Source organism: Neopsephotus bourkii, unplaced genomic scaffold (assembly GCF_033783945.1).
Source record: "Neopsephotus bourkii isolate Nb327-2 ecotype Australia unplaced genomic scaffold, CSIRO-AGI_Nbou_v1 NB_234, whole genome shotgun sequence".
Taxonomy (NCBI): Eukaryota; Metazoa; Chordata; class Aves; order Psittaciformes; family Psittacidae; genus Neopsephotus; species Neopsephotus bourkii.
In genome coordinates this window covers 19006643-19027744 of record NW_026900744.1, presented here as the reverse complement: position 1 = coordinate 19027744, position 21102 = coordinate 19006643, and the positions used below count along the sequence as shown (strand labels likewise).

Below are 21102 nucleotides of genomic sequence, written 5' to 3'. Positions count from 1 at the left end.
GTCAGTTGTGCATGCAGGGCAGAAATAACAAGTATCAACAGCTACCCAGTGAAGAAAAAAAGCTGCAAGAGAAATGGGGGTAGGAAGCCTTGATTACCTGCAGGCTCCATTCTGAAGGTGCACAAAAGCAGCCACTTGGATTTCATTACCCAAATGCCAATAACTGCCCCCAAGCACCCCAAAAAGTCAGTTTCCAATCAAGCACCAGAGATCAAATTTTGAATACAGCCAAGATGAAAAACCAGGAACAGCAATTCCTCAGGCATTTGCCAGCTGGCACACACAGAAGGCACCAGCTCTAACGGAAGCTGTAACTGTGTCAGCTTGGTTTCTTCTCTCTTCTTAGCCAATAAAAAGATGTTACACAGGCCTCTGAATTCAAAGGACAAATGACAGTGTTTAAGCTAAAATATGACAGGAAGAATGATGGGAATGATGTGGATGCTCACATAGCCCAGAGTTAAAAGCTGGGCTTACCAATGGCTTCACATCTTCACTCTGGACAACCCACTTCCCCAGCATGCACGGATCACAGAAGAGAGATTCGATAAAACATCGGATTTATTTGATGCAAACAAGCCTTTCTGTAGGTATAGTGGTTTTCAAAAAAAAATAAAGAAAATTCATTTTTGCTATTATTTGACACAGAAGATCAATCTGCATGTGACCAGCACATTTCAGTCCATAATATAACTGATCAAAGTTTAATGGAACACTAATCTTGGTTTAAGGCTGCTTAAGTGCCTTATTAGGGAAAAGAAAGGGGGGGGAGGGGAACCTGATTTTATGTAAGCCAACGTACAGACACAGAGAAGGACCTTAACAGATCTTTTATTTGTGTATAAAACCCCAGCCTGGCATTTCAGAGCACAGCAGACTTTTTCAGAAGGAGGGGAGCAAAGTAATCCAATTTTTACATGACAAAATCCACCACTTTTGTATTTTTATCACAGCGCTCAGACTTCCTTGGTGGTTTGCAAGTGAAAAGCCAGCCCAGGATGGAGACCTCCCCCTGGTCCCCCCTCCCTGAGCCCCAAGGATTTCACTCCCTGAGAGCAGCCATGCACCCTCATGGAATACCAATGACATTGGATGGCACATCTGGGAATCAAAACAAGGGGCTCCAAAACAGGCTAGCAGATTGCAGGCAAGAACCTCACTTTCAGCAGGAACAAATTCTGGCATGATTTGCTAAAACAAAGACATAAAATAAATACAGCGCCCTGCTCGCTTCTCACCTGCTGCACAGCTGGTAGCTAATGGGTATATTACAGGCAGTGTCTGAGGTGCGGAGCATGCCCATGACATTCTCTACTCTCCAGTTTGCAGGGACATGAAATGTTTTATTCACTCAAAATTTACCAGGGAAAAATAGTCCACTTTCCATCCAAGCTAGCTAGAGAGAAGTGGGAAGCTTTCTGCAACAACCTTGAAAATTACAGATTGATCAACCTTCAGAAATTCATGATAGTGTTTGAAAACAACTACAGAAACATGTTACATCAAAAAATTGTAACCTAGCCTCAGTCACGGAAGTCAAATGTCACATACCTGAACACTCAAAAGCCAGCAACAGCATCTTGGAGGGAGTTTATTGCAGCACCCTGAAAGGTCATTTGTAAGGAACCTTAGAAAGTCACCTGGTATGCCAGAGAGAAAAGAAGGAAGATCTTCTTAAGGGCAAGTTTACCCTTAAAAGGCTTCACTGACTGACAACACAAGGAAATAACTCCTCCGTTAAGAGCCTCACTCAGGAGAGCTGAGTGGTCCTACATCCTTCCTGCCTTCCTTCAGTCCTCATTAACTCATGTCCAATCACATAACAATAAACTTCAGTACAGAAAAAAAAAGCCTACAACAAACCAAATCGACCCATGAAACAGACTTCACTAAATACAGAGACAAACCACACCTCCAGAAAAGACTGGCCACAAAAGAGCTATAAATGATGGGTAGCACTAAACTGGGCAAATTAATTCAGACTGAGAAAACTGGAAAATCCCAAGGGGCCAGAGAAGAGCCAGACAATTAAGCTGCCCAGTAGAGGAATAAAGTTATCTTGACAAGCACAAGGTAACACAGATTAGAAGGAATAAAGTACAACTGTGACCCAGGCTTTACTGTAGACAGCTCAATGACAACCTATCTTTGGGATTTGTAACACACTTTAAAAACATGATGAAAAATTACACAAAGGTACATTACCATATATTTTATGTCTTGCCTTTATTTCATCATTTACCACAGGATGTTCTGCATACTGAAATAAAATATAAAACAAAACCTAAATCAAAACAGCAAAATGATTAATTTATACTGACTTGACAGGCTGAGAAAGATGGGGCTGTTCAGCCTGGAGAAGACAAGGCTGTGTGGAGACCTCATAGCAGCCTTCCAGTATCTGAAGGGGGCCTTTAAGGATGCTGGGGAGGGACTCTTCATTAGGGACTGTAGTGATAGGACAAGGGGTAATGGGCTAAAACTTAAACAAGGGAAGTTTATATTGGATATAAGGAGGAAGTTCTTTACTGTAAGGGTGGTGAGGCACTGTAATGGGTTGCCCAGGGAAGTTGTGAATGCTCCATCCCTGGCGGTGTTCAGACAGAGCCTTGGGTGACATGGTTTAGTGTGAAGTGTCCCTGCCCATGGCAGGCAGCCTGGAACTAGATGATCTTAAGGTCCTTACCAACCCTAACAGATACTCAATCTTTCTTTTGGTGATCAGGATTATCTCTTATGATCACCACACACACTTTGTTTATACATACAGTCAACTGGTCTTACTACCAGGCTTCACCGTGGTACATTGTAATTTGGTAGTTCTCTCAACTTCTAAAAATCCTTCTTGAAGGCATAGCATCATTTCATAGCAAGTTTTAGTCAGTGGAAAACAGCTGGAAGAGCTGTCATGATCTGGCATAATAGTATGCAAGACAGTTCTTGCATATTATGCTTGTCTCTTATACAATCTCTGGTTAAAAACCTGCAAGTACCTTGCTGCTGCATGCTTTTAGTAGATCCAAGCTGCAGCTCCTGTTCCCCAATTTCTACAGACCAGGGTATCTCACTTACAAAGATTAATTTTTCATGCTTAGCATGAAGGACTCCATATGCACATTTAGATGCATGCCTTGAGAGGGAAGAATTTGTAATCTTTAACAACAACACTGTCAGCTTATGCTACCAGACAGCTCCTTGCTAACATCCCTTCATTAAGTCTCCACCTCAATGCTAAACTTCCAATTCCACAAGTTGCCCAATCAGTAGATGTTTTCCCTGTAAATAGGCCTCATATTTTGCACAAGGAGGCTCAATCAAAATAACAGAGCAAGAAGGACTGAAAAATAATCCTGACTTCTACATATTTCCCTAGACTGAAGGCAATATATTCTTCCCCCTTGGATTACCTTCTGTTGGCCCCACACACCTAGTCCATACATTTGCACCTATTTCATAAGCAAAGTTAACTGGATTTCCTGTTTTCAAGGAGTATTCTGGACCGGGTTTTTAGCCTAGAAAAATTCTGGAGCAAAGCTCTACATCAGCTTTTTTTTTTTTCCTTACACATTTTATGAGAGTTCATAAGATGTTTCATAAGTAGTACTGCCTGTCAGAGGTCAAAAAACAGCCACCTTCAGTTTCCCTAGACACCTTTATGCTTGGTAGTGAGGAAAACTTGGTATCTTCCAATTCCCCAAGATAAACCAGGCAAATATAGTAAAAGCTAAGAATGAATGACCAAACACAAGATGTGCTACAGACTACCACACTCCACAGCCCAGGCTGCAACAGCACAGCTTGTGCAGTGTATTTTCAGGCACCCCTGAAAGTGTCCATGTTCTTCTCTACACAATTCCTTTAGACATGAAAATGTTACAAAGGTGCATGTGCATGTATATATACATGTATATGTGTGTACACACATACACATAAATATTTATCTCCTATAAAGTGAAACAAAATATTTAGAAGATACAATGCACACATCTTTGTGTTTCAAAAACAAGATTCCTAAAAATGCCCATCCTTACCTCTTCCTCCTCCAACGGTGCCAGGCCCTCCCAGGTCAAACAGATTTAACAATGCTCTGTGCTAGGGCTCCTGCCAGCTGGTTTTGAGGACAGAAAACATCTCTAGCCTTCTTATAAACATCAAAACTGCTTTTCAGAGTTGCTGCCTGGCAAGGCTTAAAACCATTTTTCTGTGACTTACCCTAAAACTGCCTTTTTTTTTTTTATAATTTTCAGTATTGTTTTAAATATGTCCTCTGATTATAAAAGCTACATTTATTTATTGCCTTTAAACTTAAACCTCAAGTGACCTTGATTAATATTAATCCAAATGAGACCTCCCCAAAAACAATAATATTGCATGGCATTTCTAAATTAAAGTAGGATTTTTTTTATTCTGCAGCTTTCTTCCAAGGAGACATGAAGAAATGGTTGCAGGATAGGAAAGATGGGGTGGGGGAGGAACAGCTGGTAACACTTGCAACATGCGCACATCAAACTCCCTACACCAGGGGACCTTCAGCAGCTAGAGATAAATTTTCAGTAAACCTGGGAAGCTTCACTTTTTACAGAAAAAACTCAAGCTTTCAAAATTATGTAATTTCTTCTTGATGCCAAGCAACAGTCAGCCACCTCTGCTGAGCTGTGTTCTGATGGTTCAGATTAAGAAAAAGACATGAAATCACTGCAAAATTCCAGATGCGTTATGCCTAGCAAAGAAATAGCTGCACCCTGTTAAGGTTATGCTTGCCATGCTGTTTTCAAACATGAGATTAAAAATATCAAGTATCATTATTTATTTAACAGGCTGGCTGAGCATCAGATTTAAGTGTTAAGATGTATCTTGCACAGAGTAAACATCTTTGGTTGCAACTAATAGTAATATGGGGTTTAATTAAAACACAGTTGTCCAAGAGCAACAGTTTGGTATCTGCTACAAAGAATGCTACTTTTAGCACTGTATTGCTTTCAAGTTTGGGGTTGGTTTGGTTTTGGTTTTGTTTTTTTTTACTGTCAAAACCAAAGCATTTGTTATGGACTGACAATATCCTTATTATGCAAATCAAAAATCTTTAACTCCGAATGCTCCCAAAGACTTTAAAGTATTAACAAGCACAAAGCATATTCTGAGAAACCTTTGGAGGTAAAGAGCTATTTTACATAAAGTTTCAAATATTACTAATATTCTTACTTAATTGTAGGCTTCTAAAGAGACCTACTGTTAGAGCTTCACATTACAGTGGACAGAAAACAACATACATGAAAAATAAAATTACAAAAAATTTGCTCATGCCATTCATAAATATTATCTATCCTATCCCTTACAGAAAATAACTAACAGTTACTTCTAGTAAAACAGTGGGAGGGTAGTCCAACTTGACATCATAAAAAGGTTATATTAAAGATTTTTGCTTGTTTGTTTTTACACCTGCTTTAAATGTTGCTCTCATCTGCTGAGCAGAATCTTGTTATCTTGCCTTAGGTAACAAAAGAACATGCAGAGTTTGACAGTTCTCACACAACTTCTCTCTGTACCTAAAACTATTTGTCTCCTGAAACTGTTTGTCTCTGAGTGCACATATTTCACGATCTTTAATTTCTTTGATTTAGTCCCTAACGACAACAGTCCTTCCAGAAGATGAATAAATATTCACAAAGAACCTCTTTGATTCTTATCTGCAGACACAGCTGCAGCTGCTCAGACTGTAAGGCCCTACTGGAAGTATTTACAAAAATGGGGTTTTAACAACCACAAGTGTCAAGTAACTTGTCTTGTAGGTACAGTACCAGTGAATGTCTAACAAAGGATGCTGATTTGTTGTCATACAATAAAGATGAAAAGCAACTATACCACTAAACAAGATCAAATTAAATATTGACCTCCTGTGCTAAGCAAACCCACCCCAGCTTATCTCCCATGCAGTGGCCCAAGGAGAAGAGAGATCAGTCTGGGATCCAGGCGACTCATATCACTGCTGAAGCTCTTGAGTGATACAAGAAGACAGCAGATGATGTTTTCAATAAGCCTTTGAGACAGTTCCTATTCTTTATTTAAACATTTCTTTATCTTTATGCTAGTTTATCATTTGGTTTAAATTTAAAATAGCTCTGGACTAAAAGAAAATTCCTCCAAAACCACAGCTCACTGGACAGCCAAACCCTGACTCTGTTCAACAGGATTCTTCTATTGCTTATGAACATCACCAGAGGAGATGCTACAAGCAAATGATGAGTATTTATACTGTAAATACCAATTTGAATTGTGTAAACAGATGATACAAATCAGTCCTCCTCCTACAAACAGATGTTGTTGGTTTACGTAATATCCATCTTCTTCTAAATACCACCAATGTCTTATTTCACATTTGGTTTTACTCCTTGGACCTGAAAATCCCCTTTTTGGTGCCTCTGTAGCCTTTCTCACCATAGTTTTCATCATGATCAAACTCTTCTCCCAGAAGCATTCGCACAGGTGTGTGACAAGTGACCAACACCACTTATCATAGCATGGGTTATTACATGGTGGACTTTTTCCTATCAGACTGTGTACCCTGTAAAAATTACTCTCTCCTAACACATTACAAGCAAGAGAGTAATCCCACTAGCACTTAAGGATTCCCCTTATAGAGAATTGTATTATATTAGCCAAAAATACTTTAAATGTTTCACCAAATGTGAAGAAAAACCTCGCTTTCATCAGAGAGTCTCCAATTCAACCTTGTGTTGAGACGTTTCCTTGCAATGCCACCCAAATGCATCTGACTAGCACTGACCCCTGTAACTGGCTGCACTATAAATCCTTAGCATTAATACAGTTGCTTCAACACATACCGTGGTTTGCAAGTGACAGCTTGGGTCATCAAATAGATGGGCTTTTATTTTCTTGAGCTACTAAACAGTAAAAGAGCTCTTTGAGTTCAAAATGAACGTCCAAACTTATTTGAAACAGCTTGTGCAAACCAGTGCAGAGGACCGCACACATATAGCAGGATTGGGAGCAATATTACTCCTACACAACTCTTCTCCCATGAAAACATGGTTCCTCTGTGCATTCTTAACAGCCCAAAATTTTGCCATGCAAAAATGGAAATCTCCACTAATCCTCTGGATCAAAAAGAAGCTTAGGGATTTGGATATCCTAGAAACGATGTTCTTACAGAATTGTGTACCTGTTAGACTCCTTTGCTTATTACTTCTTTAAAATGGCATTTAAAAAAAAAAAGATTTATCCTTTAAAATTGCAATATACTGCATTTGAAGTCTGATGTTCACATAAAAAAATATATAATTAGGACTTGGGCACACAGATCAAGAAAAAATTGTATGTAGTTTTTTTCATTGTATAACTGCAGATATAATTTTTAAGAAAAAGCTGTGTTTCTGCCAAGAAAAAAGCTTGTAGTAGAAATTCCTGGGGGGGGAAAGTATGACATCCTGTTCAGCTTGCAAAATTCCAAGTATTCTCGAAGGCGAGCAAATAGCTGGGAAGCATCAGTTAAAGGTGTCAATTCTATTGCAATCAAAACAGTAAACCATAATAAAAATAAATTTTAGCAGACTAGGTAAAACACACTTTAACACAGCATCTTAAAATACGATACCTACCAGGCATCACAGCAGCAGAGTTTAGTCATTGTGCTTTATAAATAATCTCTCATGAGCCAAGAAGCATGAGGTTATACAGTCAACAGTTACCATGAAAATAATTACCAAATTGATTATCACTGCTGACATGTATGAGGCATAACCTTTTAATAAAGTAAGAAAGCACTTTTACTGGAAATAAAAATGATTTCAGTGCTAATATAGTAAGCTGTGACTCGGCAAAGATTGCTGGTCCGCCCTATATAGAGATATACCTGCATGTAAGGTGCACAAGAGTTTTTCAGCACATTATCCATTTCTCAAGATAATTTGTACTTTAGGGGAAGAAGAAAAAAAAAAAAAGGCACCAAAACAGTAACAATTCCCCCCTCCTTTACAAAACAGCCATAACTTCAACAGCAGAGACAGAGGCTCTCAAATTCTAAAAGTAAACATGTAACAGGAAGCTAGACTAGAGAATATAAGCTCTGCACAATGATAAACTGAAACTGCAAATTAGACATCCTCTCAAATTCCCAAAGCTACCTCAAAAGCTGCGATATGAGCCCGTTCAGGATCTGCAACAGCAGCGTTTGGATTCTAGATACAAGCAAAAAGTGTTTGTTGCCAGCAATAACAGGTTTGGTGAACAAAAGGAGAGGGAGGGAAAAGGAGAGGGATACTACAGAATTTCTAACTAAAAAAACACCAAACAAAAAAAAAAAAAACCCAAACAAAAACAACAACCCAAAAAAACAAACAAAAAAAAAAAAAAAAAAACACCCCAAAACAACCAAAACCAACATTTGGGTGTTCATCATTTCCTGATCCCAAATGCTCAGAGAAATACAACCCTCAGGTTCGCTTGAAAAGGCATGCCTTGAAGTACCAGAGGTTATAAAATTCAGAGAACAGGATAGTAATACAGCATATTAACATATTTAATAGCCTCTTAAGTATTTATTTGGCAAGCGAAAAGAAATACACAGAATCCCCTTCAATTTCCTCAAAGTTCTGAAATAAAAAAAAAAAGTAGAAGCATTGGCTAGACTATATAAACACCCATTACTGAACTTTTATTCACCTGATCAAGGATTACTTTAGTTTTCTGCATTTTCCAAAACTTTACTGTGACAGTGAATCCATATTATAGAAAAATAATTTGAATACTTACAAACACTTTGCAACAGCTCTGCTCAACATGACATGCTATAGGGCTTCCTTTCCAATACAAGTGTTTTAATTCATACAAGTCAACCAACATGCTCACTGAAGTGAAACTCCCCCAGGAAAACATTCTAATGAGCTCATCTATTAAATTAAAATATATATATATATATCTACCTGCAGTTGTTTAACAATCATTTGAGTTTCAATAGGGCATCCTTCAGTACTTGGAAGGAGCATGTTCCCATACTGTTCTTACTAAAGAAGTATCACCCCTCTGGAAAGGTTAACCATTTTTGATGCACAAAAACAGTGTATGAATATATTTAGGACACTACTCGTCATTAATGACAATACTGCATCCTGTCCCTTCTGTAACTTCTATGAACAAGAACAGCTGCCATGAACAAGAATAGCTGCCATGAACTACCTGTACTGTACAGCTGGAACCAGGACTATCAAACACACATTGCAGCAGTGCCAAGGAGTAATGGATCAGGAAAATTTTGCCCAAGGCTGTGAAGGAGCAAGGCAGCAAAGGACAGGGAAAACACATCCAGCAACAGAGAGATCTGCTCTTCCATGGGTCTGGAAGAGAAAGGCAGCGCAATTTTCACATAGCACCACCTGAACACAACTGGGGGAGGGGGGGAAGAAAGTGGTATGTTCAGAGGGGTAAAAGTCAGTAAAGCAAATTATCACTGCTTTTGTAGCCTTCCAGTCACAAAAAGGAAATAAAATAATGACCTTTCATATGTGTGCGCTTTGTTTATAAGAAAGGAAGAAGTTTATTAAAAAAACAACAACAACCAAATAAACTCACAAAACACTGTTTTTTTCACCATCAGCCTTTACTTTCAGTCACTCGTGAAAACCAGTATCCTGCATAATTCAAATGCACTGGCAATATTTCATCTCAGTACTAGAGACAGAACTGCCAGGCAGGTCAATGATATCTGAAATTAAACAAGCTCCTTCACAAGTCTCTATGCAGATGTGCAGGACAACAAGCTACATTTCACAGTACTCAATCCCAGAAGGGCTAGCATTCATATAATTATTAAGAAAGCGATTGAGAACTCTGCGCGGCTGTTCAGCCTTTTAATGCTGTGAAGGCTGCATTCACAAACATCTGCAGAAACAAGATCTCCGGTGTTTGTTTAATTCTTGTACTTGAACAGTTTCAGATGACAGCAGAAAAAAACAAGATTGATAATGGGAACCAAGAATTTGTTGGGGAATAATTCAAACGTGAAACTGTTAATTAAATATGCAAAATACTTCCAGAAGCAGGGACAGACAAAAAACTCAAATGCTGTGTCTACTGTAAACAAGTGAAAATGCAAAGAATAAATATATCTACCTTTCAAACTGGGATTTGACTTTCTAATCCCTTGTCTACAGATTTCGGATTCTCCTCTTTCTTAAACACATGTTCTGCGAAGGATGTACCTGCAAAATTAAGACAGGAAGTAAATATTTCAGTGTTTAGAAAAGGGGAAAGTTGTTTGTCATTTCAGTTTTCTTGAAGTCCTCAGAACACAGAAAACAGCTTCTGCTCCTGTTTAACGTAAAGGATTTACCAGTATGTAAGTGAACAGTGCTTCTTGTTACCAAACAGGCAGCAGGAAGCTGTGACAAGCTCAAAACAATTCTAAGCACAACGCACAGGGTTTCAGGTAAGACAGGTGAAAGGAGGAGTTGATGCATTTACAGAAGTTTGTGTGGGAGAGGAGAGAGAGAGAGCTACATAAAATTTCATTATTACTTAAATATCTGCTGCTCATTTCAGTCTGGTTTTCAGAAGATGGAGGATATCACAATTCCCATTTTACATATGGGCAAACAGACAACATAATTGCAGCAGGTTCCAGATTAAAATAGATCAGCCTTCAGCCCCTCAACAAATGAATCATCCTCAGCTTGAAAGATGGTTTTATAAAAGCAGATCCAGTCAGTTGAGGTCTATGCAGCAAGTCCATAGCATCAGCAAAATGCACCATGCTCACAAAGATGGGTGGATGGGACAATGCCAGGCTCCTGACAAGAAGTTTTATGGGGAAAAGGGGATAAACCTTCTGGAGGGAGTTTTATGGGGAAAAGGGAGATGCAGAAAGATCAGGATGAATCTTATATATACAACTGACAAGGAGAGACATGCTGTGATTGACACTGTATGTAATAAACACAACTGGTAAAGAGTCTAGACAGGCTTTCAGTTATTATATGCAACATGCTGGAGGGGACTTGCAGCAACCTATGATTTTAAGATTCTACCTGAAATTTAAAAGAAATACAGTGATATCCTCCCTGGCTCCTGCCCCAAGCAGATTCTGCTGATTTGCCTAACCAGACAAATCAGATAAACCCTGTGGTTTACTAATGCCTTTCAAGTTTATTCTCAATAGGTAAATTGAGAAAAACTATGGGTTTGAGCGGGTTTTGCCCCTGAAGAGAAACTGGGTAAGGGAGAAAAGCGTCTGCTTCCCCATGTAGCCTGTTCATCCTTCTTTGTACTCACAGCGACCTATGAAACTGAGTTGTGCCCAGCATCGTCACTGTGCAGGCCAGTGCACACTGGATGGCTGTTTTTTTACCCTGAGAACAACATGAAAATAGTTTCCCACTGCATTGTTCCCAAGCATTTTTGCCTATACTATTAGAACACAAAGTTAACTCCTACCACAACCCTTCTTCTCTGTAAACACTTCACATAGAACACATCTCAATCCATCAATTCAAGTCTGTCCAATTTCAGAAACGTTTCAGAAGTGCACCACAGTATGAATGCAGCTCAGCCTGAACACAGGGAACAGAACTGAGAGGGGATTACTAGAATCATATAAAGAAAACTCAAACTGTCAAACTGTAAGAGCAAGAGATGCTTCCTCTGAAATCATTCCTCTTGGGTGTGAAGATAAATCATGAGGTTTTCACTTGACACAAAGCCATCAGATGTAACTCACCCATCTCACAACAAGCTACCTCTTTGTGCCTGCACGTCCGTAATGCTCCAGCCATGGAAAGAAGTGGAAATTAAATACCTGCCTGCACAGCCTGGTCTTTGGGTGATTTACACCAAAAATTTTCCTTTTTGCCCCCCTTCTTTCCTTTCTCCTCTTCATAAGAGAAAACTTAGACAATTAAGGTGTTAGCAGACCAATCTAGAAATGTCAGAATTGCATCAGGAGGTTCTCTGACAGGGAAATACTGGCATGACAGTGAGTATTTAACGATGAGAAACAACAAACCTGAATCCCACTAAGAAAAGTTAGTATTTAAAGCAACATAATACTTTCCATCTCCTTCTTGGAGATGGCTTTTGGCTGATTTTCTTCTCAGCCAAAGCACTTTAAACACACACACTTCAACCACAACCACCTTACAGGCTCAGAGTCACATGCTTGTCAACAGGTTCTGGTGAAAGATGACCAAATCCATCAGCAAAGGCTTTTGGACCAGCAGCAAAACAGCCAGCTTGCTGTAAGTACTTCCATGTGAGTACATTGACCATGCTAGGCCAAAAGCAGCATTGTGTGTTTATCTTATTAACAAGTTTGTTTATCTTAAGTATGTCTGACATCCCCATCATTCAACATCAGATGCTGTTCTCCAGCTCTGGTCTCCTCCCCTCCTTCAGGCTTCCAGCAAAAATTACACCTTGAATTAAGCTTCCAGTAAAATAGTTATAGTTGGCAGGTATTTTTCAACAGTGATTTGGAAGCCAAAAAACCAAAGCAAAACAAAATAAAATAGAAACTAGCATTACTCAACTTTCCTCAGAAACATCTTGTTCTGTAGATCAGGTATTTTCACTGGTGGATGATTTTGCTCTACCACTATTTCACATGCTTCATGAACCTCAGAAAAGCATTAGCTGGACAACTTACTAATTTTTTCCTAAGATAAAACAGGGAAAAAAGCATCTTATACAATCACAGAATCATAAAATGGTTTGACCTGGAAGGGACCTTAAAGATCATCCATTTTCACCCCCCCTACCATATGCAGGGACACCTTTCACTAGACCAAGTTGCTCAAAACCCCATCCAACCTGGCCCTGAACACTGCCAGAGGTGGAGCATCGTAAGTCCTTCAAAACAACAACAAAATGACGTCAGAAAGAAAAAAAACCTACTCAAAAACAGTGGATGCTTTTTGTGTGGAAAACAATGAAAACAAAAAGGAAAGCAAAAAAGTAACAACCTAATCCATTCCCAAAGCACATCTTCCACTGGCCACCATGGGAAGAGGTCTGGCTTGGAAGGCTTTCTTCATATCACAATTTGAGGAGAAAAGGCACCCCATCTCAGGTGTCCTGACCAACAGACATGCACTTGGGGCTGGACAGAAAAGTATGGAATTTACTTCCAACCTACTCAATCTTCTCCACAGCTGAAAATAAGGATATGGCAAAAGTCGTTATTCACAGTTTCTGTACAAAGTAGGATACACTTACTTAAATTCAAGTAATGTAAATTCTCAGTGAGGCAACCCAAATGATCTTCTCCGTTTTTACTGGCAGGTATTTTATTAAAGAAAGCTGCCTTGTAATCATTTGGTAACCATTAAATCATGTAAAGATAGCTTTCTCTTGCTAAAAACAGAACTCTTTTGAAAACCCAGAGGATACACTGTTCCTAATAAATAATTTCATAGCTTCCCATACATTTGCCATAATTCCCAATGGTTCATTTCTTTTTATTAGAAAGTGTTTCTTTCTTAGGACATACTACATTATTTTGATAGAGGTCAAACTGCAGTTGAATACAACACTTCATCCCGATTTCTACCATGCTGCTTCTTAAAGAAAAAAAAAATAAAAATCCCTGCCTGTATCACTGTGCAGATCTTTAGGAAATCTGCATGGGGCCAGATCAACATCAAAAGACAGAAGGGACATATGTTGAGCGGTTTGCTTTCAAGTCTTTTGTCTAAATACCGTCCTTTTGTGCATATTACTCTTGGTATTTTACTGCTCTTTACTCCATCAGAGCTCCGAAAGTGCCTACATCCCATACTTCAGCTCCTCACTGCCTGGGGATCAGCACACAAAACTACCATGCTCACAGTGAACATGCCTAGAAGCAGGACCCCTGGATGACATTTCTCTTAGTAAGGAATTGCAACAACAGTTCCTTCTCACCCAGACACAGGTGAGATGGTTTGGGGTTTTTTTCCAGTTGAAATGCGAATCCAGAACACAGCAAAAAAAAAATGTGGCACCCCATCTCAGTTTCCTCAAATCTCCGACCAACAATGACATTGTCCTCAGCATCCACAAGATGCCCTCCTCCCCCCCTCTAAACCATGGTGCTTTTGATTTTTAGGTTGACTTATTTGAAGACAAAGAGCCAAAGGACACAACTGATTCACACCAGGTGGAAGAGTCAAAAATGCATTTGTGTTGACCACCCAGAACCTACACGAAAGCAGCACATGCAGCATCTGATGACGCAAGACAGTCTCCACCCAGACCCTTGGGACAGGCTCTGCAGCTCTGAAAAGGCAGTAAAGCAGTAATAGGCTTCCACATCCCACGTTACATTTTGCCATATAATACAGTTATATTTTTCTAGCAATCCCATGGGGGACTATTATAGGGGTGGAAAAAAACACATTAAAAAAAAAATCACTCCAATTTGCACAATATCTGGGAAATGATAAAAGGAGAAAAATAGGGTTGAAGGAAAAAAGAAGCAGCTTCCACATGAAGAAGTACAACACACAAGAGCCCAAGTCCTTCACTTGATTTCTAAGAAGCCTCCACTACCATCATTACTTCATTTTGCATGCAGATGATACACTAACAAGCCCTATAGATAACTTAGTCCATATATAGGCATTTGCTAAAACACTACTGCCAGTATCCAGTCAATACAACGGACACTGTTTCTACTTCACTGCATTAAAAAATTGTAGAAAGAGGTCACAGAAAAAATTAGCATGAGAGAGAACTCCATTTTCAGAAGTATTTCAAGTCAGTTCACCTCCAGTTTATTTTTCACCAGAAGCAAACGTCAGAAAGCCATTTCCTTCTGGCACTGCTAATTCAGCACTTGCTTTATTCCCACACTTTATCATTCCCGTTTTTTTATTCATTGCTGCCTTCGAGAAAGGATGAGAAGGGACAAGAGGAAGATGAAGACAGGAGCCCTTGGCTTTCTGAACGGGTGCCTCAGGAAGCGAAGCATTTAACACACTGAAATGCTGACCTTTGATGTACAGAAAGGAAAAAGTGACATCCTAACAATCCCCAAGGTTTCAAAAAAAGTAAACAAACTTGTCTGTCCAGAAAAAGAAAATCATTCTTACTGCTTCTTCCTCTGTCCATGGCTACTATTTCTTTTTCGGCCCACACTCTTAAAAATACAGTATGTTTAACAAAAAGTGAGCAATATTTGACTACAAACATCTTTTGCCAGCATAACTCTCAAACTGCCTAAGGGCTTAAGATACTCAGATGCTTTAACTAATAATTGAACACAAGACTGCATTTCATAGGTGGCTTCAAGACCTTTGTCAGAGATTTTTTTTTCCCCACATATACATAGTGAAATGGATGGATCATTCTGGAGATGAGTCACTACAGAAAACAACAGAAAAAACTCCCATGAAATGCTGTGGGGTTTGTGCTTAACATTCTCCAGTGCCTTTTTTGGAGTATTTGGGAAGTCTCTGGCAAATGCTCCTCCCACAGAAATCAAATGATGATTTTGTCAGTGAAATAAATCTATTATTGCTTATATATTCATTTCAATCTCCACTTACCTTATTCTGCTTGAAGTTTGCTCCCTCCCAAAGCTGTCAGAGGAGAAAGAAAAGCCACTAAGGGCAAGGCAACTGCTGATACTGAAAACACTATCAAGCTGGGTTTCCAAAGCTCCAGACCACAGGATATGCTCAAGCAGATTTGCTGCTGTAGCTGTTTCTGAACATCACCCTAGACAAAGTGCTTGAATGCATACAACACTTGAATGTTTAGACTGGCTTGCACTTCTAAAGGGTTAGGCAACTAAAGGCCAATTAACACATATAAAAGGGGGCAAAGTAAAATTTAAGGGTAAGGAGTCTTTGGTGCACAAGGCAAGGCAAGGCAAGGCAAGGCAAAGCAAAAGGAGCCAGTAGAAATGAAACCTAAGCCCAGCACTTAGGGCTGTCATGGTCTATCTGCTTTACACCTGCCTGCTTCTCCAGTAGTCTTTACATACTCATACACACTTCCTTCAGAGCAGACACCACAATAATCACTGTGATTCAATTCAGTCTGCATATAAATCGCTGATGAAGTCAGAACATGCAAAAGGTACCAAACCTGGAATCACAGGTATTGTCTCTGTCACCAGCCTTAATCTCAGGGACATCAGGGGACTGTGGGTACTTATCTGGGTTGTTGGCCTGTGTTGCAATCTGCCTTGCTGTACCTTTTATATACACTGCTACTTATTTTAAAGCTATGATAAACATTATTCCTAATGTTACAAATACACCTTCAGTTATCACGTATACATTATGCTATGGCCACTTACGTTTTTGATTAGAGTTACTTTACAGAAGCATGCACATTTATATAATTACTGATCTCACATCTGTACAGAGTATATAATTTCTTTTGCGTCAGCGGATACCATGACTAAGTAGCATTAAGAGTGAAATGGGTATCGCAGCACAATCAATATTTTGTGCAATTCATCTTACCCGTAGGATTCCGTGATAATGTGTGAGCAGCAGAAATGGGTGGGAGATGCAGACAGACGTCTGCAGCCACAGACCTGCATCTAGGTGGTGTACAGCAGATGGCCATCCACCGCTGACTTTGATACCTAGACACCGTTTAATATCACTACAAGGGATATGTAGTTATTTCTATAATTAAAAAAATGCATGTATACACACATGCACAGAAACAATCAGTGCTCCCCATTCAGTTAAAACAGCATTCACATAAGAATAACTTTTATTACAGGTATTTTCTTAATACACTTGTATTTGTCTTTTGTATTTTCACTTGCATTCACTTCAAATGAATAAAAATACATACTACTTGGCTTACAAAACATTCACTTATTAAAAAAGCTGATGTGAACTTGTTTGAAAGACAGAAACACAGAAAAGAAACAGCAGAGCTGTAACCATGCACCAGACTCACACTTGCTCAACCGCATACCCAGCACAAAGGCATGACTGAATCCACAAATCCTACATATATTTTTGTCATATAAACTGAAAGCAAACTTCAGTCAGGTCTAGTGGCAATTGAAACTGAGGACAGGGCTTTGAAAGATAGCATGCAGCCACAGGCTGCAGTACTTGCACTCAAAGAACAGAGACATTTCAGGTGGCTGGACATTACAAACCCTTTATGCTTAATGAGCTGCTGCCTAATCATTTCTGTAATTATATGCTGTCTTCAGCTAAGGGAGGAATCTGATGGAGAACAGAATACATTGTTAAATTACTATAAAAGTTAAATCTGGATTAAAACAAGTCTTCTGATTGGCTATACATAAAGTGAGGAGGCAGGAAACTTGAAAAATGTACTTGCAGACTTCGGAGGAGAAAAGTACAATCTTAAAAAAAGCAACCAACTTTAAGTTCATTTTTCTACTGGCTTAAAAGAGACTAAAAATAAGGGGGTTTTAGTAAAACAAATCATTAAGAATATAAACATGAAAATGAGTTTTCCTATTAAACAGCATTCAATCATCAAGTAACAACATGCAAGGAGCAAGTGCACTGACATAATGCTCAAACTTTGCTATTTCAATTAGTCAGTCCCTTAACAGATGATAATCCATCATTTCTTGGAGACTGCAAAGTATCAGGACTTCTTTTAGCACTCATCTGAGAGGAAGACAGGGAAACACTGTAAAAGAAATGAAAGACAGGTACCACCCCACCCCCCCCCCCCCCCCCGTTGCAACCTGACAGAACAGGTGCTCCTTTTTATGAACAAGGGAAATACTTTGCTATCATGCTGAACTCTTACTCGTTTGTCCCCATGTACTGTGTAGAGGTGGTTTGCATTTTTATAACATTTCGCATACAGGAAACCAAAGGACAAGTAACACAGCACACACAAAAGAAGTTCCGCCTTTATCGCCCTCTGCTTTTATATGTGTGGCAGAAGTAGGCCCTTTTCTAATTTTGACATCAAGCTTTCATTGTATTCCTCTGCTTTCCAGAATTGTTGTTATCCAGTAAGCTTAACAGCGGAAGTACAGAAACAGAGGCAACTGCTTCTTCAGAAAGCCTTCTGTGGAACCTCCTAGTCCCCCAAGCCATTCTATGCAGACCCCACAAACCCAAACAGACTAAAGATAAGCTGACAATGCAGAATTATTGTCAACAACTACATTGGGTTGGACTCAGAGTCCATTTCATTCTGCACACAACAGAAATTAGAAGCGGAAACCTGGGAAAGGATATAGGAATACAGATCAAATAAAACAGTGAAATCACCATGTAATACCCCAGGTGAAGTATAGGGACAACTTTTTTCCTCTTTGATTCAAGGTGTAACTGAAGTTGTACTAAATGCAATGCACCAAGTCAACATTGGTCAATCATCATGGCCCTGGGTTGCTAATCAGGCTCTCCTGTACATTTCGCTGTCCCCACTCAGCCTTGGTTGCTCATCTCTACCTTGTGACCTTTGGGAAGCCAAGATCCTTGCCAAAACTCACAAGTGTGCTTCCCAGAATGACACCTGATCTAATCAGGAGTTTCCTTGTGCCAACATCACACAGTTAGTAGTGTGGCAAAGGCAATTTTAAGAAAAGTAAAGCGAAATGGGAAATGGTGTTAGTGCTGGTGAAAGGAATCCCCCTAATAGAATCATTTTGACTTACAAGTCAAAAAAGTTAATCACGGAGCCACCTTTAAGGTGGGATTTTTCTAAGTTTAAGCTTTTATCATTACATATTTAGAGACTCTTTAAAATGTTAAAACGATACCAAAGACACCCCTGACACGACTTTATGTTGCCTAGGACTTCACATACACTACATAAACAAAGTTCCCTACCAAAACCAGCAGTAATGCACTTGGTCTTAGATAGAAGGCCCTGCTGCAGCAGGCACAGTGCCTTACCTCCATTACATCTGCTGGCCTACAAGACAGTTCCTGTTCTTTGGTGTCCTGCCAGTATTTCTGTCAAACACACTGTGTGCCAACACAAGTGGCAACAGGAAACTCCACAAAAATTCATGCCGTTTGGGGTTTTGCAGGGCTGCTGCGTAACACAAGATAGAAAGGGTGGTGGACATAAAACAGAAATGCAAGCAAGGCTCAATGCTCAATCAGTCCTACAAAGCAGGTGCATTAGCAGGACCATTAACCTGTAGAAGCTACTGAAATCATGAAAGTCGAGGTATTCCCATAGCCAGTGTTTGCAGGGTCAGCCACTGCCCCTACTTCCCCAACAGTATGTTAGTGCCACAATGAGCCTATGATTTTTTCCATCAAGCCCCATCTCAGGTTCAACAAGTGAAGGCTGATCCATAAAATTTTGTCCTCACCTTTGATTGTCCCCAGAAGACATACTCCTGGATCAGCTATAGTTAAGGTACCATGATGAAATGGATTCTAATCAAATACAATTTTTTTTCTTGTTGCTTTGCCTTTTGAGCACTTGTCTATTTGTCTGTCTTACATTTCTTGCATTGTCACTTCTAAAAGGAAAACAACATGAGTCCCAGCATCCTGCATCGCAACCTACAGAAGAACATGGCTCTGGCTCCAAGAATGTACTCAAAGTTTTTATTCATAATACACACCATAAGAACAGAAGAAGGAAGCATTTGTTATAAAAATTCCATCTTGGCCATGATCTGATTTAATTAATTATTTATTACAATTGATTAATATCGAGAGGCAATAAGCAAGCAGCACTGGGTGTGCCGGAGGGTCTCTGCTCCACCCAAGACGCACACCAAGATTTCTGGGGTACAGTCTCTTATACTCCTGGGTCTTGGGTTTCAACCAATCCTGTCGTCTCCTTCACCCAAATATCAACGTGGTTCCTTTTCATTGTTCTCCTCCTGTTGCTGGGGACTTATCTTTGGGTGAACAAACTTCTTAAAAAGTCCTTGGCAATACATTAACAGGGGATGTCTGTCACAAGCTTAACAACCATCTTAGCCCCCTAAATTCCATTTCTTATATAGTTACTTATTCAATACACAAGTTACATCACAGGATGAGGTGAATCTCTTGATTACCTAACCCCCTTAAGGCATTCAAGCAGTTAAACAAAGTACCCCTTAAAGTAACAAAGCGTTTGATTAGGAGGATTATTCCTTTGTTTCTTCTTCTCTTTCATCATTGTATTGACAGGCACATCTATCATAATCTGATCATTCTTATACATTCTACACATGATACAATGATTTCAGGGATTTTCGATTCCACCCAAAGTACAATGATGACAAGGACTCCTAAGTTGCTGACACAAATCATTCCTGTATACCTCACACATTTGATTATTTCTGCCCCCTGAACCACATACCTTGAGATAATAATGCAAAGCATGCATGTGGTCTTACGCAATTTCCTTTTCAACAGCAAGTGCCTTTTGGTTTTGTTAGTCTCTGTCTCATTTTCTCCTGCTACTTTTCCAGCCTTGTGCCATCAGACGCTCTTCACATTTCACCTCCAGCACTCTACCTTGTCACCTCCTTGGTTAACACATTTATGAACAGACATAGTATTCCTGCTCTCCATACCATTTCACAGTATCACAGTATCACAGTATGTTAGAGATTGGAAGGGACCTCAAAAGATCATCTAGTCCAATCCCCCTGCCAGAGCAGGAACACCTAGATAAGGTTACACAGGAACGTGTCCAGGCGGGTTTTGAATGTCTCCAAAGAAGGAGATTCCACAACCTCCCTGGGCAGCCTGTTCCAGTGTTCCGTCACCCTCACTGAGAAGAAGTTTCTTCTCAGGTTTAAGTGGAACCTCTTGTGCTCCAATTTGTACCCATTACCCCTTGTCCTTTCATTGTTTGCCACTGAGAAGAGCCTGGCTCCATCCTCGTGACACTCCCCCTTTATATATTTATATGCACTAATAAGGTCACCCCTTAATCTCCTCTTCTCCAAACTATAGAGACCCAGCTCCCTCAGTCTTTCCTCATAAGGGAGATGCTCCACTCCCTTAATCATCTTAGTTGCTTATTGATAACAGCTCTTGATGGTAATTACCCAGAAAAAAAAAAAACATGCCCAGGCTCTGCTCCTAACACAAATGAAAAGAATTAGTCAACTCCACCTAGACAGCAGTGCTAAGAGAGAGCCTATGCAATATGCTCTTTGCTGGGCATCATGATGGTCAGCAT

The 21102-nt window shown here is 39.7% G+C and overlaps 2 protein-coding genes across 4 annotated transcripts in view; one reads left to right on the top strand and one right to left on the bottom strand.

Annotated features, from left to right (window-relative positions):
- The window catches only part of TRMT1L (tRNA methyltransferase 1 like), a 331995-nt gene that overhangs the window by 273770 nt on the left and 37123 nt on the right, over nt 1–21102 (top strand). The gene's annotated exons all lie outside the window — the stretch shown is intronic.
- The window catches only part of CUNH1orf21 (chromosome unknown C1orf21 homolog), a 124613-nt gene that overhangs the window by 90500 nt on the left and 13011 nt on the right, over nt 1–21102 (bottom strand). Inside the window, exon 2 of one of the 3 annotated variants that reach the window (XM_061345721.1) lies at nt 10126–10214. The exons of 1 other annotated variant lie outside the window; for it this stretch is intronic. The gene's annotated coding sequence lies outside the window, so the exon portion shown is untranslated. Of the gene's footprint in view, nt 1–477; nt 601–10125; nt 10215–21102 lie in introns of those variants that run through there. One more of the 3 variants, XM_061345723.1, reaches the window with a different exon arrangement.